The 18,544-nt window shown below is 45.3% G+C and overlaps 1 long non-coding RNA gene across 2 annotated transcripts in view; it reads right to left on the bottom strand.

Moving 5' to 3' along the window:
* Window positions 1–582: 582 nt before the first annotated feature.
* The window catches only part of LOC309847288, a 51,693-nt gene continuing 33,731 nt past the window's right edge, over window positions 583–18,544 (bottom strand). Inside the window, exons 3-6 of one of the 2 annotated variants that reach the window (XR_014302376.1) lie at window positions 13,026–13,217; window positions 9,674–9,719; window positions 4,949–5,071; window positions 583–816 (exon numbers count right to left, since the gene is read on the bottom strand). This is a non-coding gene — a long non-coding RNA (uncharacterized lncRNA). The remainder of the gene's footprint in view (window positions 817–4,948; window positions 5,072–9,673; window positions 9,720–13,025; window positions 13,218–18,544) is intronic. The other variant, XR_014302377.1, reaches the window with a different exon arrangement.

Genomic DNA, 18,544 nt, shown 5'->3' with positions numbered 1-18,544 from the left:
CCACTCGTCCTTTTACAAGTCCAGCCTTCTTCTCAACTCTTTCAATATGCTGGGGAAGGCCCTCCCATCATCCTCACCTTTCAGGCAGGAAGTCAAAGGCACAGAGAGGTGAAGTAAGTAGCCCCCGACCACACAGCTGGTAAGACGTAGAGGCAATATTCACACCAGGTCTGTCTGATTTGATCTGTCCTGACTTGACGCTTGACCACAGGCCCATGATGCTGTTCAACATGGAAATCTCTGTTAATGGAGCCTGACACCTTCAGATGGCTAAAGCCAAAACAAGCAGATGTGTGAATCCACTGAGCATCCCCCTAAACCAGAGCACCGACCCCTCCTCCCTTGGTCCAGAGAGAGCACGACAAGAGGCCAAGCCCACTCAGTCTGCTGCTCTTCCCCTTTCCCTGGTGGGAAGGCCCCGGCACCACACTTTATCTGCAAGATAGGAAGCCGATTTAAAGGCCCAAGAAGGCAAGCTTGTTCCCAAGGACTCGCTCAGTAGTTTGAAGGAGTAATTGAAACTCGTAGTTGACCCCAACCCTGCAGAGTTGGCACCAGGAGGAACACAAGCATTTTATAAACGCTCTTCCAGGAGGGGAGGTGAGCTCACTTCCTGAGGGAATTACTGCAGGGGGTGTCTGCCGGGCCAGCCAGGCCTGACTTTCAAACATCTGAAACGGCCCACGGTGTAATCAGGCATGAATATTGATTCAAATAAATTATGCATGTTTATACACTCGTTTATTATTTTATTCACACGCTCACCCCGTGTCGTTAGCCTGGGCAACTGCCATGGGGCTAGCCAGCTCTTGGATGCTGTAAAAAAAAAAACCAGTTACTTTGAAATATTTGGTGGCCAAAGGGAAATCCAAGTCATTAGTGAAAATTATAACTGAAATGACAGCAGATTTCTATCATCTGGAAGGGCCTCGGCAAGTCCAAGTCAACAGGGTCAGACATTGCCCTATTCCTTGGGCTTTCATGAGACCATAGAAGAGCGAATATGGACGGCTCCAGAGCATTCGAGCAATTATCATTTTAACAAATAGGGCTCTTTTCTAATATTCACATTCCTTTCACATGGCCTCATGAAAACACAAACATTCACTCCATCCTCAAAAAATGCAGGCGCTCTGGGAGGAAAGAGCTACCCGCTCAGCCCCACAGCCAAGCTGGAGGAATCAGAGATTGCTATCAGGTCCTCAGTGGTGAAGTTGCTTGTTTTTGACTCTGCTGATAAACCAGACCATACCTCTAGGGGCCTTGTCCCGCCCTGCTCCTGGGACCCTCCAGGAGAGAAGCCTTCTCATCCCCCAGAGGCCCCTGGCCCAGAAGCTCTGGCTTGCAAGCTGGGTGACAGGAGCAGGGAGTCGGTAGATAGGCCCGTCTGCTTGCAGGTGGGGAGTCAGCTCCGAAGGCAGAGCCAAGGCCCAGACAGCTCTGCGTGTCTACCTGAGGCCCTAGGGTCCAGCAGAGACCCTCCACACAAGAGGCAGAACTCTGCGGCCAGGGTCCTGTCCTACGGAGCCGCCCCCAAGAAGCTGCCTTTAAAGCGATTCCCAGGAGCCCTGTGTTTTGAGTACCAAAAGCTGATACTGCTCTTTCCACCTCCATCTGATTTCTGCTGTCCATTGTCATTCAGTTACCAGCCCCAAAGGGAAATAGAATAAAGAATTCAGATTTCCTCAATCAAAGGATAAAAGAAACCTTATGTACTTACTGAAAGGTCCCTGAAATTAACCTCAGTATACTATTTTTTTCCTCTTGATAATTGTCTCAGAAACTAGTCACGCCCTAGAAACTTGCAGTATGGGTCATGAATATTTAAATCAATACGTGAATTCACCTCTGTATTTTTTAGGGGTTATTTTCAAATTTCATTGTCTGAAAAAAGTGAAACCAAAGTACATGAGACCCAAGAACAACAAACTCATCTCTGAGAGAGAGAGGGGTTTGCACTTTCTGTATTATGTGTTTCTACAATTTTTAAAAAACAATGAGGTGAATTCCTTATGTAATATGAAAAAAATTGTTTAAAGAAATGAAAAGGCAGCAATACATAAAATTTGAAATGCTTGGACACTTGGGGAAAAGAAACAGTATCCTGAAGTTAGGAGGGAGAGAGGAAAGGAAAGTTTAAAAATTGTGTGACTATAATTCCCAAGTCCAATTCTCAATAGCTTTTCAATGAAAAGGTTGATCGCTCTGGTGTCATAGTGGATCTAATCTCAGAGTTAGAATCCTAAGAGCCCAAGGCGGTGAGCCGGCTTTAAATAACGGCCTTGAGGCAGCACATGGACTCAGCTGTGGTTTCCAGACACTAAATATTAATGGAACAAGCGTCTGGACATCTCCGGACACCAGTGGAAAGGAAATTTTCTAATGGAAAATTCTAGGTGCTAATGGAAGAGAAAATTGTAACTCTGAACCAAATTAAGAAAAAAGATCAACATCGGGCTGTTACATCAACGGTGTGTGTCTCTCTGATCACAGAAAACAGTGCAGCCAACAGGCCTTTGAAACCAAATGTCCAAGTCAGGGATTTGCATGAAATTAAACCCCAAAATTCATTTGCAAGCTATGTGTTACCTAGTGTTTTCTCCATAGTGGTACCTCTTAGCAAGTTATTTTTCTCAAGCTTTTCTCACAAGGAGATCCTGCAGATTCGTTACACAGTGTTAGTTTCCTTACAGAACATGCTATACAGAATGGGAAATACTTATTCATTAACTTCTTGACTTGGAAATAATTGTTCAAAGAGTGACGAAATGGAGTGGGTCTGGAGCAATGTCCCTCTATTGCATGACTCCTGTGTAACCTCCTTCCCCTGGAGCCAGACCCTCACAGGAGTGTGCCCCTGCGGAGGAGGGGCTGCTGTCCACGTCCACGCACACACACCACACAGAAACACCACACACACACATATACACACACCACACACAGCACACACACCGCACATACACATACCACACACACTACACATACACACCACACACATGCACACACACTAAACACACCACACACATATATACTACACACGGCACACACCACACATACACACCACACACATGCATTACACATACACACCCCACACACCGCTCTACATACACACACTACACATACACATGCTACATACACCACACATGCACCATACATACATACCACACATACACACCATACACATACACTACACATGTTACACATTCACACTACACACACACACACAGCACACACATGCTATGCACATACACACCACAAACACATACCAGACACACAGACACCACACATACACATCACACACATACCACACACACATATACACACTATACACAGCACATGTACATACACACCACACACATATATACTATTCACTTCACACACCACACATACATACCACACACACTACACAGACCATATACATACCATACATACCACGTGTACACCTACCCACATACCACATGTACACATATACCACAGACCCCACACATACACACACACTACACGCACCACACATACACACCACACATCTACACACACATACCTGGAAGCCCTGATTGTGCAGGTAGCAACCCTGTGCCAGTCAATGGTCAGTATCTGAAAAGCAAACACGGACTCAGCTAGTGCTGGGCCTAATTTCGGAGACCTTTGTGCCACTGGGTAGCCAAGTGTAACAACATCCTGTGTGACTTCCAGGAGCACAATAGGCTGGGCCTCTCTCAGCCGGGAGGGGAAAGGCTGGGGGAAGACATTGTCAGTCACTAATTTTACCAAAACAAAGTGGACTACATTCCACATTCTAGAAAGTGTGAGTGGCACTAATTGTATGAGTGTGTGAAAGGAGCAGCAAAGCCCAATAAGAAACGAGCATTCTTCTTGAGCATTTTTAAAGCAAAATAAATAAACACTTTTGCAGAGAAGAAGCAAGCTGTGATTTGCCATCTTTCTGGGAACCCCCCACATTTCCATCATTAAGGGAAGAGTCAAAAGATGTAAGTACTATGAGCTCTTAAATACAGTGAGATTGATCTCCAACATACAACGTCCAGCAGGAAAAAAAAAATTCAAGTGACAAAACCACGTGCAGAGCATCATGCCCCTTCTATGGAAAGAGAGCTTTACCCTATGGCCACACCTATGTGTGCGAATGCACAGGAAAGGGATTTGAGGGACCCACTCCACACTGTTAACAATGGTTATCTCCGAAAAAGGAAATGGAATCCCAGTGAGGAGAAGTCAGTGGTGAAAGGCTTTTCCCAGTTTTCTCCTAATTCATCTGAATCCCTGAGAAAGAAAAATGCACTCTGGTATTATTTGCATAAAGAGGCAACAAAAGGCAACCAAAAACAGAGGAGGGGAATAAGAAATTAATAAGAATTACAACTTTTTAAAAAAATACCACACCTCAGTTGGCAGGACACCCTGCTGTTTTTGTTTGTTTGTTTGTTTGTTTGCTTACTTGTTTGTGTAAGCTGAAGACACTTTCAAGGTATGGAAAGCAAAGGGACTTCCAAGACACCAAGAGCTTCATCGCAAGTCTCTTGTAGGTCCCTAACCCCTAAGCTGAGTGGAGGAGCCCCAGGGCCTGATGGCAGCAGAAGTCAGAGCATGCAGAGAGGGTTGGGGTCAGGTTCCACCTGCTGGGTGGTCTGGGCCTTTCCTTTCCCCCTCCAAGCCCAGATCTCCCAGTCTGTAGAATGGAGTTAAAAATAGTGTTTACCTCACTGGTTGAAAAGAGTGACAGAGATAAGAACCTGTGATACATGCTAGCACTTAATGGGGCACTGAGGATATAACATGTTGTTCTAGAAATTCTGGCTATTGGTACTAAAGAAGCACCACAAGTGTTTCCTACCGGAATGCATAATATCACCCCAAATCCAGAGTGAACGAGAAGATTCCACTCAAACCCTCCACCATTCTCAAGGGTTACTAAGCATTTTCCACGTACCAAACACTGGGGATATAGCACTCCAGGAGTCCTCACTCCAGGGAATGAGCGTCAATGACAGCAAAGAGGAGATGTACTGAATGCCTCAGGAGCACATGGCTGTTGCTGGCAGAGAATTCAGGCCTGTTCCGGAAAGAGAGGAATCAGGACAGGCTGCTTGGAAGAAGCAACAGCAAAGAGTGAAAAAGGCAAATAGAATGAGAACCTGTCCCAGACAGAACTCAGGAGCAAGTGACACGGCAGGTAGCCAGTAACACAAGTAGTTCAGGGGGAGCAGGAGATGGGAATGTAGGGGAGAAGCTCAGGAAGTAAGCAGAGATGAAAGCTCATGCATGCCTCACAAAAGTTCCTCCCTGTCCCGTCATATACCCCATAACAGGTTCTCCCTGCTGGGCTGAACGTAGCAGGCTCATTGCTTCCTCAATGAAACAACTACAGGTTGGCAGAGGGGACTTTGACAGAAACAAAAGGACAGGACAAGGTTAGGAGACACTGGGGAAAGCAAATGCTCACAAAGAAGAAGAAACATCATCAAGTGACTGCGTGTCTCAGGAGTGAGCCACAGACAGATGAAGATACCTAAAACCTAAATGATATGAGGTACCCTCCATACTCTCCCTTTGCAGACACTCATAGGTCAAGATTCCCCCAGCCCAATCTCAGGGAGTTTCCAATGCAGTGTCCTCAGCTGGGTCAACACAATAGGAAAGTGCCAAGGTGACACGTGGAGGGGGAAGTGTTTCAGCCCCTTCCAGCAGAGGACTTGTGGCTCCCAGGAGAAAGTCAACAGACTTACACTTTGAGTTTGACCTGATGAACATGGAAGAGAGTGAATTCTTGGAACTAGACTGAAGCCCAGTAAAATAAAGAGACTGATTCTATCCCAAATTCTCCAGGAATCAAGAATAAGGCAATCAATATTTCTACCTTACCATTTGCTTCCTTTTCAACTAGGTTGGGAAAATAGTGCTTGCTCTCTGGTTTTTCTTTCTATCACAAAGATGGATCCAGGGGAATGTTATGGATTCAGCTTAAAAGCAATAGTGAGTTCAGGAATCCCAGAGTCCAAGGCTCACACGGGCCCCACTCTCTCGAAAGACCTAGGAACCATGTGTTCAATCATGGGCCCGCTCCCAAGCCGCCCACAAGATCAGACGGAGGTGAGAATGAGCTAGGCCAATGGGCACCCTCACTCTCGCAAACTTTACTTGAGAAAAGAGAGGACCCAAGCTGAATGCAGAAAGAGGAGACACATGAAATACAGGAGAAGCCACCAGAGGCCATGAGCACACTGAAGTTATAAAGAAGCCACGTATTGAGGAAGAAAACAACATGAGCAGAATGGAGAAGGGCCAGTTAATAAAGAAAAGAGGAGCAAGGAGACACCAGTAGAAGTAGGAGAGGCTGAGAGAGAGAGGCCAAGCCCAAAAGAAGGTAGGACATTCCTGAGAAGATGCCGGCACTCTCAGGAGCGATGCTTCATGAGGGAAGGAGCCCCAGGTATACCCCAGATCCCCTATGTTACCTCCAGAGAGCCTGGCTCCTTTGCTGACTTGGGGGGCTCAACACCCCTCATCTACCTGAGCCAGCCTAAGAGCACCTTGGACCTGGGGTCCAAAGAACCACCTTGTGAACTTTGATTCCATTTTGTGCTGGATTCTAAAACGAAAAATCAGACCAGAGGAGCCAGGAATGGCTTATGAAGAATCATTTGTGGCAGATTAAGCACATCTGCTTTTCTAAAAATGGTGTGGAAATGCAGAGTTTCTGCTGGAATGGGTTTTTAGAAGAGTTGACATTTTCCTCCTTTGCACCAATATGAAAGCCCTTCTTAAAAATGCAGACTTTAAGGGGCGCCTGGGTGGCTCAGTGGATTAAGCCACTGCCTTCGGCTTGGGTCATCATCTCAGTGTTCTGGGATCGAGCCCCACATCGGGCCCTCTGCTCAGCAGGGAGCCTGCTTGCCCCTCTGTCTCTGTCTGCCTCTCTGCCTACTTGTGATCTCTCTCTCTGTCAAATAAAATAAATAAAATCTTTAAAAAAGAAAAAAAATGCAGACTTTAAAATTAAACACATTCTAAAAGGTAGTGAATAAATAAATGACTTTCTTCAACAAAAATATATGATATGTTGGCTTTCCTAAGTTCTCCCTGGCTTATTTATATGACTTTTATTAGGGAGAGAACACACCAAATACATACCAGAGAGCCACAATTTTATTAATAATTTGCTAAAGATTCTCTTCTTCCTCTTCCTCCTCCAATACCTTATTTTTTTTTTTTTTTTTTTTTTTTTTAACTGGTAAGCAGCTTTTTGTGGCACCTGAGTGGCTCAGTCTGTTGAGAATCTGCCTTCAGCTCAGGTCATGATCTTGGGGTCTGGGATCAAGCCCCACATAGGGCTACCTGCTCGGTGGGAGTCTGCTTCTCCCTCTCTCTCTAACTGCCATTTCACCTGCCTCTGCTCTCTTTCTCTGCCAAATAAATAAATAAAATCTTAAAAAAAAAAAAAAAACAAGAACTGCTTTTATCAGCAGTTTATTTCCCAAAGCCAAAAAGGTTATCTATTAACTTTCAACTACCACCCATCTCCAGAATTCTCCACTCCCCTAAGCAAGGAGAGGCTATAAGTCACTTTATTGTTTTTGATGGGCCCAGTCCTATCTGCTTCCTCCATGGGCACCCCGATGTGAAACCCAGCAACAAATCTGGTTTTTGCATCAGTGCCTGCTATAACTCTTCAGGGAAACTGGGTTAGGGTGGGAGGGGGTGTGTTAGAGCTCAGGTCTTATTAGAAGCTGAACCACGAATAAGACCTAGGAAGTAAGTACCAAAGCTACCAAAGGTCTCTCTTTTCTGTCTCAAGCTTGGATCTTCACTGGTCTTACCCTTCTTCATTCTGCTTTTTTTTTTTTTTAAGATTTTATTTATTTATTTGACAGAGAGAGCAAAAGAGCACAAGCAGTGGGAGCAGCAGAGGGAGAGGTAGGAGCAGACTCCCCGCTGAGCAGGGATCCCAATATGGGACTTGATCCCAGGACCCTGGGGTCATGACCTGAGCCGAAGGCAGCCTCTTAATCGTCTGGGCCATGCAGGCACCCCCTTCGTGCTTCTAAATCAAATCCAGGATTTCGACTGCTAACCAAGGGCCCAGGCCCAGAGCCATGAGATGAGCCAATAAACATGATCAGGTTCCTGGTTCAAAAGCTTGAAGTCATCAATTAGACATTTACTATTGTCCCATCTGCTTCATAGAATGCAATTTCTGGGGCAGTATTGGGGTATATGATGATATTGTCAAACCAGACATCAAACTCATCCTTGAGGAAGTCATGGGAGTATTTACATTTTTAGCCATCAGGATCTTTCTTGCTTGGACTCCAGTTGAAATCAATCCTTGTCCACATAGTGCTGTTCTCTTCCTATCAGACGGAGGGGGATGCTAGCACTGCTCTAAATCACCACACCCACAGTGGCAGCACTGGGGTCTTCAACACAAGGGTCTGGGACTGCAACCACCATCTTGGATCCAAGAATTTTTTATTTCTGTCACAGTGTTTTTGATCTCTGACTTGTTTTTTTTGTTGTTGTTGTTTCTAAGGATTTCCATCTCTCTGCTTCCTCTGTTCTTACATGCTGTCTACTTCATTCATTAGAGCCCTCAGAGTAATTGTTTTAAGTTCCCAGCTGGAGAATTCCAATATCCCTGCCACGTCTGGTACTGATGCTTGCGCCATTTCTTCAATTTGGTTTTTTTTTTAACCTTTTCATATGCCTTATAATTTATTCCTGATAGCCGGATGTGAGGTACTGGGTACAAGGGACTGCTATAAATAGGCCTTTAGTAACTCGGTAGTGAGATATGGGGTGAGGACTGGACTGTACATGGAGATGCCCCTGGACTCTGAACTTCACGTGTTGCTCATTTTTTTTTCTTCTTAAGTAAGACAGGGTGGCTCAAGTGGGCTGGAGTTGGGTATTTCCTTTCCCAGGTTAGGCTCTGGTAAAGTAGTCTGTCCTGACAGCAGGCCTTGTTTAGAAGAGCTAAGGGCCCTGGCGCATTTCAAAATGGTTCCTTCTCTCCTCCCCTGCTAGATAAGGGAATTCCCCGCCACCCCCACCCCGGATATTTCATGTTTACTGTGAGGACATAGTCAAGCTCACATGGGTAGATCTCACAAACGTGTGAAGGGTCTCCCTGGGGAGTTTTGAACTCAGACTTGTCTACACTGAGCTTCCCACCATGTATCAGTCATGTTTGCTGTTCTCCCATGTGGCACTGGTTCTTACACAGCTTCTGCTAAGCTCTGTGCCTATGAGCCGTGACCTCTTATGTTCACCTGTCTCCCCAGACCTGGGGCAGTGGTTCACCCTGTGTCCTCACTTCTCTTCCTGTAGTTCCCCTTGCTAGTGCTCTCTTTCTTTTTTCTTTCTTTTTTTTTTTTTTTTAATGTCACCTTCTTTTTTATTTGGTTGTTTGTCAGAGAGAGAGAGAGAGAGTGCACAATCAGGGAGAGCAACAGACAGAGGGAGAAGCAGGCTCCCCTTTAGCAAGGAGCCTGATGCAGGACTCAATCCCAGGACCCTGAAATCAAGACAGACACTTACCTGACCGAGGCACCCAGGTATCCCATTGTGCTCTCTTTCTGAAAAATAAATAAAATCTTTGGGGGGAAAAAAGAAAAAGAAGAGTTGTTGATTTTTTTCCATGTGTTCATGTTCTTACCTGCTGTGAGGACAGAGTGGTGGTCCCAAGCTCCTTACCTGCCGAACTGGAAAACAGAAAGTCCCAAGAAGTTTTTAAAACCCCTTTGTCTCCACCATGATACCACGAAACAAGACAGTGAGCATTGTGGCCCCTATCCACATTTTAGGTTATCCCTTTTTCTTTAAAATTTAATTATTTGAAACATAATTGGGGAAGTTGCAGTGAATGGGGAAAGCTTGACTTTCAAAATTATAGTAGCATCACCGCAAATATATCCATTACACCTAACATTTTATATTATCTTAGAGTAAACTCTAGAACTACACTCCAAAAATGAGAAATACCCTCTGGTCCATGATCTGACCTAAATTGAAATACCTAACAGAAGTCAGGGAGGAGAAAGGCCATGGACCAAAAAAAAAAAAAAAAAAAAAAACCTGCTCGACTGTTTGGTGTCCAGAGGCCTTTCACGGAAAGTAGGGGTCAGGTTGTCTGAGTCTCCTGGTTACACATGGACGTGTCCCCACGTGCTCTGTCAGAGTGGCACAGAGCTCATGCTGACAGAGGGAACGCCTGCAAGGACATGTTTGGGAAATGGAGGCAAGACCCAGGTAAATGTTATCTTCTGAGTGGAATTGGTGCTGGGAGAAGGAGACCAGCGATTTGAGAAGATGTTTCTTTTGGTGATTTTGTTCGTCGTCTGTGGCAGATACTGCATATTATTTCAAACATCACCTCCAACACTGTCTGGTATACACTCTTGATCTGGAGAGGCCAAAAGAGGGAGATCCGTCCTTCCCAGACTCCCTTAAGAAGCACTTGCTCTCCAGTTGGAACGGATTATTGTCTGCATTCTTCTGGGCGTAAGCAAGCGTTCTAGATTATACCAAACAGATGCATCCATGAGAGGCTTGGAAAGCAGCAAAGAGTGATGGAAGGCGGCACGGAATGAGGGACATGGGATCTGCAGCAAGCACAGAGATATGGAGGTGTCTGTTCTCCTAGAGGCCAAGGGCTTCTCTGTGGTCCCAGCAACATGGTCTGGTTAGCTGGCAGTGGGGGCTGTGAGGTTTCTGCTAAAAAGTCTCCTTGTGGGATTGGTGCTTCTTCTGGTTGCTTGTTCCTATATAGTACCCAAGCTTAGCTCCCTGGTCTTCCTGGAAATTCTGCCCTAACTCTCCTGAAACTAGCTGAGTGGGTTCTGTTGTTCGCCATTAAGTAAATCTGACCTCTTCATGGTTACATGCGATGAGCCGCAGGTAGATGGCTACACAATCCGTTCATATTTTTCTCTCTTCTCCAGTGCTTCCAAATGACCAGCTAAGACTCCAGGGTCCCAAGGACGACTCTGATGGTCCAGCTAAGGAACCTGAACCAAATTTTTTAAATACACTAGATAGGCCAGTCTGAAAAGTTCAGAATTTCCTCACAAACTCTACCCTAAAAACACTTCTGATATCTCTATGTTCAAAGGAGCTCATCTTGAAGAAATTAAATATATCTTGTGTTTTAATACAGGAGGCCCACTTCAAATGGCCTCAAAATAGCTAAAATTCTTTTAAGAAAAAAAATTTGAATGGAAAATGTTGTGTAGTCCAATTCATTAGTGAAGAGTTTGAGTTGTTTGTTTTTTTTTCTGTCATTTCTTTTACATCTCTCCGTTCAGACCTTTTTTTTTTTTTTTAATTAGGTTTTAACATAAGTTTTCCATGTTTCTTAACTAGTCCCCTTAAAAAAAAAAAAAAAAGGTAATTTTTAAGCAATTGCTTTTGTTCCAAGAACCAGGTCTAGATCTGGTTTCCCTGTCAGGGAAGCCTACCCTTATTTTAAATCTGGAGGTTGACTTATACACAAAACCCATTGACTAATTCACACATGAAAACCATGACTGAGAAACTCTGGACACAACGAGCATACAATAATTACTCAGTCAATAAGAAATAATGATGGAAGAAGGTGAAAGAAAGTTGGTTAACCAAAACTAGATCTCTTTTATTTTGAGACTGAGTATAGAAAAATGTCAGGAGGATGGGGATAGAGTAGGTCTCGAGCACTATAACAGGAATCTGATGTCCATGAAAAAGATGTCCCCATTCTTAATCAAGGACAATTCCTCTCGTGCAGGTACTAAGGCCAGGAACCTGGGAATTATATTCTTCACCCTTGTCCCTCTCTTCTCAGAGATGATCCATTACCAGACTTCTCCATTCCAACTCCAACATGTTTCTTAAATTCATCCACATCTTTCCAAGCCTCCTGGCAACATCCGAGTCCAGCTGGACATCATCTCTGGCCCAGTCTCTGCAGTAGCCTCCTGACTGGCCTGCCTGCCTGCTTCCATGCCTGGCCTCTGACAAGCTATTCTCTGTGTAGTAGCCAGAGCCAACGTTTCAACGGGGCAGCAGGCTGAGCCACATTGACACGCCATGCCAGGGGCCTGCCCACCTTGCCGGGCTCATCTCACATACCCTCCACCACGCTCCATTATGTCTCCCTTCCAATTCCTTACAGGCCAACCTCCTGTTTTTCTCAGAGCCCACACAAGAGAACATCTTATCTGCTGGAATGTCCTTCACTGACTCTTCATGAGATTTACTCAGCTCTGAGCTAACTGCCACTTTCAAGCCAGGCTCTCTCCCACTCCCTCCCCATACCCACAAACCTACATGGTACATCCCACCCCCAGCCTTTCCTACTCTCCCGGCACTGGTTCTTTCCGTGCAGACTGTCTCAAAGTTTGTAATTATGTATTTTCTCCTATCTTCTCTGGTTTATGTCACTTCCCCACTAGACTTAAAGCTTCTCAAAGCTTGAGCTCTTCCCTATTTTGTTCACCATTGTGTTCCTAGAACCTAACACTATGCCTGGCACATCGCAGGTTCTTGTGTATATCCATTTTCATTTCTAGACAGATCAGAAAGTTGCAACAAAGGGGGAATTAAACCAACAAAACTCCGGTTGAAAACAAATCCCTCCAGTACCTCTATAAACTGGGGGAAGGAAATAACAATGAATTACATATAAAGCTCACTGTGGTTGTTTCCACCTTCCACTCTGCAAAAATATAAAGTTTCTTGGGGTGCCTGGGTGGCTCAGTGGGTTAAGTGTCTGCCTTTGGCTCAGGTCACAATTTCAGGGTCCTGGGATCAAGATTTTCACTGGGCTCTTCGCTCAGGACAAGTCTGCTTCTCCCTCTCCCTCTCACTTTCACTGTCTCTCAAGTAAATAAATAAAATCTTTAAAAATATATATAGATATAGATAAAGGTTCTTGCAATAACCACTTTGTAAAGCAGTTTGCATTATCTACTAATGTTACAGATAAGCATACCCAGCAATCCACACTTACTGTATAACCAATAAAAACATACGCAAGAATGTTGAGAGTAGGGGCGCCTGGGTGGCTCAGTGGGTTAAGCCTCTGCCTTCGGCTCGGGTTGTGGTCTCGGGGTCCTGGGATCAAGGCCCGCATCGGGCTCTCTGCTCAGCGGGGAGCCTGTTTCTCCCTCTTTCTCTGCCTGCCTCTCTATGTGTGATCTCTGTGTCAAATAAATAAATAAAATCTGAAAAAAAAAAAAAAAGAATGTTGAAAGCAGCATTATTCATAACAGTCCTAAACCGGAAACCACCCAGTGCCCACCGACAGTAGGCTAGATACATAAATTATGTTTTAGAGCTTGTGCGATATAACACAACTACAACTACGGGCAATAACACAGATGAGTTTCATAAACATAATGGCGAGGCAGGGAAAAAAATCCATTGCCCAAGCTACAGTGTGTATGACTCCATTCATATAGAACTCAAAACAAACAAACAAAAAAACAGACAAAATTAAACTACAGTGTTTAAGGATACATGCTTAAAGGTATCCCTAAACATGAAATCACAAATCCTAAGAAAGAGCAAAATAGAGATCATCATAAAATCTGGATCTTAGTTACCTTTGGGGAGCTGTTGGGGCATGAGGAGGTATCTGCATGGTTGATAATCAAGTTCTATTTTTTGACCAAGGTGATAGCTACATACATGTTTACTTTAGGGTTAATACCAAAGTATTTTTTAAAAAAACTAAAGATGAGTAAGTATCACTTATTGAAAATACCAATTCTTGAGCCCAAGTCCCAGAGAGTCTGATTCAATGGGTATAAGTCAGGCCCACGAAGCTACATTTTTAACAAAGAACTCAAGAGATTCTAATGCAGGTAGTCCTCAGGCCAGGCTTGGGGGAATAAAGACTGACAACCTCATAGCTGGGAAGCATTTTAAGGGACAGTTAGAAAGCTTCCCCAGATTCCCAACTTATTGCCTTGGCATGATGAGCTGGGGGCTTCAGAACCGTGCCTTCAAGAGCTCCTTTGATCCAGGCATGGAGCCCATGGGTAGGAGATGGAGATACAAAGACCACTTGCAATCCAGCAACAGTTTAAGTAAACTTGGAAACAAAGCGAGGGAGAAGCTCATAATGGCACTGCAGGGTCTCTAAGGTCACAGCTGTGTGTCTCACGAGGGAAATGACCATTCTAAACTACATGGATCACTCTCTTAGCTTTTAAAATAGCGGCTATCTGATTATCATTGGGATCGTTTTGCTTATTTATCATGGGCCAGGGGCCATTATCTTGCAATGTGTGATAGAAAAAATCAGGCCCAGTCTCTGTGGTGCCATGAAATCCCTAAGTGCTCATGTGCAGTGCAAGTGTGCCCTGCACAAAAAGACTGGTTTTCTAGGGAGACACACTCACAAAATGCAGGAGCACGGAATGAGCAGACCCACTGTTCCCTTGCCTTTCTAACAGAGAAGTTTGCAGAGTTTTCTCTCTGGGCAGCAGCTCCTGGGCCCCAGGCTCCTTCCCCACTCGACCCCGCCCTAATCCACAGGGCTCTGTACCTGCCTGACTGGTAAACAAGAAGCCACTAGGCTGAAGTCACCACTGAAAACCACTCAGCCAAAACTAGCCAAATATACCCATTCATCAGAACAACTTGCCTCTTAAAGTTAGGTCCTAATCCCTTACTAATGCTGCCTGCCAAAGAAGCCTGTGCTGGGTTGGGTTTGGTTGGGTTGGGTTGGATAGGGTTGTGTTTCAGTTCCTTGGAAACTTGTGATACTTAATGTGAGGGGTCTTCCCTTTCTCTCTTTTTAGCCTACTCCTCAACCCCTCTTAGGTTCTATGATTTTTTGAGAAACTACACTTAGGATTCCTCCAATGTTGACTGAAACCAAACATGTTTGGGACACATCTGGAATCCCTATCTTTCCTTTCCTGGCCCAAGCTGGCAGCTTTCCCCAAAAACCCCCTATTCGGATGATCCCACCTACCACCTGGCATCCACCCACCACTGATCCCCAGGTCCCAGAGCTCAGTTGTTGCCCCGATGGGTTCCCACCAGCTGGAGGAGCGCCTTCTGTGTTTCAACCTCCCCTCCCAGCTCTGAGCCCGTTCGCAAAGGGAGGCTGCTGGAAAGAGTTTGTTCCTAAGCTGGAGCATTAAAATCATGGTGGGCTTTGAGGAAAATGATCAGGGGGCACTCGGCTGCCATGACTTTATTGAGTTTGGAAAGTCTGTGGAGGAAAAAGTATTATACATATGCAGGCATAACCTCTTAACATATTTTCCAAGGATCTCAAGTGAAAAAATTTAATACACAAAATGGGAAGAACTGCAGCTTTGTGGGTGGTATCATGGAAAAAGCTTTGGGCCAGGAGGAGAGAGAAAAGGATTCTCTTCTCATTTCTGCCAATAAATAGTTTGGGGCCTTACGCAAATTGCTTCGTCTTCAATTCCCTTATTTCTACAAGGAAGTATTTGGATTTACCAGCAACTTCTTCTAGCTCAGAGATTCTGTAAGTTTATGGGTCCACATTATTCGTGTTATATTACGTTTAAGGATATGTGAGCAAAACCCTGACCTCAAGACTTAACTGTGCTACCCGTGTTTTTCCTCTCCATCCTGGGTAACGCTACATTTTCAGCAGTACCTGCTGGCCAGAGGCCCACCTGCTCGTCACACGTGTGTATCATCTGTGCCCTCGATAATTCACTAACTTCTCTCCCGCCTCATCCTTGGATTGCAGAAAGAATAAACAATAGAGAATAACCAAACAGGAACAAATAACCAGCATTGGGACAATGTAAATAAGTCTGGAAAATCCCAACCAGAGACTGAGACATTCAAGTCCTATAAAGTTTTGTTATAGTTCTGTCTCAAATTTGGCCCCAAACTTCCTGGAAGCCAAGGAGAAAAAGGCAGCCTACAGATACACAATTAGCACCTTGGAACAGAGAGTTCACAAACACATGAACCAATGCTTTCAGGGGTGTGTGGCTTCCCTACACCCCATTTCCAAAAGACACCTCTGGGGCTTTTCGTATGGGAACCAAAATCAACAGAGCAGATCCTGCACTCAGCAGCCAGTGCTCAATGAAATCAGTGGGAGAAAGCATCTGGTTTGTTTTTGTACCATTTCTCACAAAACTTGCATCAGTCTGGCTGTCTGAAGCTACAAAGTCAGCTGGCAATCAGTGCTACACAGGAAGTGAAAGCGGTGTCAGGGGTACAATGCGTGATGGGGTTGGCCAGAACTGTTCCCATAAAATAGTGAGGGAAGGCCTTTCTGATCTGGTGGCACCTGAGCAGACGTCTGGAGGAAGTAAGGGAGCAAGTCTTCTGGATCCCTGAAAAAAGCATTGCACACACAGAGAGAGCAACAAGTGCAAAGGCCCTGAGGTAGAGCACACTTGGTGTGTTGAAGGAAAAGGCAGGAGGGCAATGTGACTGGAGTCATGTAAGTGCTAGGGCCAGTGACCAGGAGCTGGGATCAGAGAGGAATCATGTCAGGGACAGCATGGAGAGCAGACTGTGTGGGGCCACCAAGAGCTTTGGCTTTCACTGTAGATGAAATGGGAAGACATTGGAGGCTTTCAAGCACAGTGGGACTGATGTATGTAGCCGGAAATAAGTGTTGCAGCTTCTTCCTCCTTCTGAAACACCCAGAAGCCACAAATAGAGAGATCTGGGACCTCCTCCTCTGCCATTGATGGGGTCTTCTCCACTCAACCTGAAGATTCAAGGTATGCATAACCCCGAGAGTGAGCATCTCCTTAATTCTGCCTTACTTTAGTTCAGAACTTGGCCCCTTACAGCCAGTGGTTTCCAAATGACCTTTGCTCCTTGTGTCCTGAACATTCTTCAGACAGATCCTCAGAGAAGTGATCAGTGGGCTCTAAGCACCCACCCCTGCCTGCTTCAGAAAGTGTATTCTGTTTCTTTTCTTTCTTTCTTTTTAAGATTTTATTTTTAAGTCATCTCCACACCCAACATGGGGCTCAAACTCCCAACCCTGAGACCAAGGGTCGCACATTCTACCAACTGAGCCAGCCTGGCATCCCCAGAGCTTCTGTTTCCTGTCAGTCAGTTACCGCTTGCAGAATATCTGCCTGGGAAAAAGGGCTAGAGGATCATCACTGTACTGCCCTTGATTATTCGTGGCCACCGTAGGTGGGTGTGGGAAGGTGGGTGGAGGAAACCAGCAGGAGAAGGCAAAACTATACTCCGAAACTGTTGCAACTGTGTGCAACAACCAGGCATAAATTCTGTTTGTTTTAAAGGAATCATGATATGGAACAATTAAAACCTGTGAAATGATTGGAAGATGCCAGGATGTGGCCACTCTGAGGTGGTCCTTGGTGGGTGCTGTTCAGTCTGGATAGAGAGAAGGCTGGAAGGGAGAGAAGAAAAGAGGTGCTTTGTCTTGTGGACACCCCAAAGCTTTCTGGACTTAATAATAATAAAAAGCAAAATTTGGTGAGTCCAAAGGAAGCGTGTTGAATTGGATGGTTGTCTCTCACAGACACAGTCTCACACACACAAACAGGGTATGGAGAAAGCATCTCTGGGAGTGTCTTCAGGGTACCGTAACTGATACCACAAACCAAGTGGGTTGAAATGAGCAAGATGTGTTCTCCCCTCTTCGGGAAGCCAGAGGTCTGAAATCAAGGTATCAGTAGGGCAATGCTCCCCCTCAAAGACTCATGGGGAGAATCCTTCCTTGCCTCTTCCAGCTTCCAGTAGATCTGGACATTCCTCACTCTGTGGTCCCATTTTTGGCCTCTGGCTTCACAGCGCCTCCTCCTTCTCCCTAGATGTCTCTTATTAGGATCACTTGTTGGACGTGAGGCCCACCCAGGGACTTGAGACTTATTGGACTTGAGACACCCAGGATGATTGCCTCTGGAGAACCTTCACTTAATTGTATCTACAAAGACTCTTTACAAACAAGGTCACATTCCCGAATATGACAGATCTTTTTGGGAGCCACAATTGAACTCCCGGAATGGTCACTTCTAGAGCCAGCTGGAACCCACAATCAATGGTGGATGTTATGGCCTCCACCACCAGGGAGAAGCAGGGATGCAGCCAGAGGGGACTGCCAAGACAAAGTGAAATGTCCAGTACAGAGTAATTGCACACAGTAAGAATTCAACTCCGCGCATGTAGGAAGCAGGGGAGAACAGGGTTGCAGCCATTCAGAAACAGCAAGGAGCCAGGAGCTGGAAAGCAAAGAGTTAGGTGAAGGCTCATGAAGTCATGGGAGACAGTTAAGGAGGAAGCTGGCACTGGGGACACGGTGGCTGGGTGTGGCACAGCAGTCTGGGACCCTGGCTGCACTTTAGAATCACCTGGGAACTTCTGTTTTGGGGTTTTTTTCTTTTTAACGATTTTATTTATTTATTTGAGAGAAAGAGAGACAGCATGGGGGTGGAGGTAGGAGGGGTAGAGGCGGGTGGAGAAACAGACTCCCCACTGAGCAGGGAGACCCATGTGGGCTTCCATGTGGGGCTCCACCCCAGGACCCTGGGATCATGGCCTGAGCCAAAGGCTGATG

The sequence above is a fragment of the Mustela nivalis genome (genome assembly GCF_964662115.1).
Source record: "Mustela nivalis genome assembly, chromosome: 13".
NCBI classification, from domain to species: domain Eukaryota; kingdom Metazoa; phylum Chordata; class Mammalia; order Carnivora; family Mustelidae; genus Mustela; species Mustela nivalis.
The sequence above is the reverse complement of the archived record's forward strand: the minus strand, read 5'-3'. Positions and strand labels throughout refer to the sequence as shown.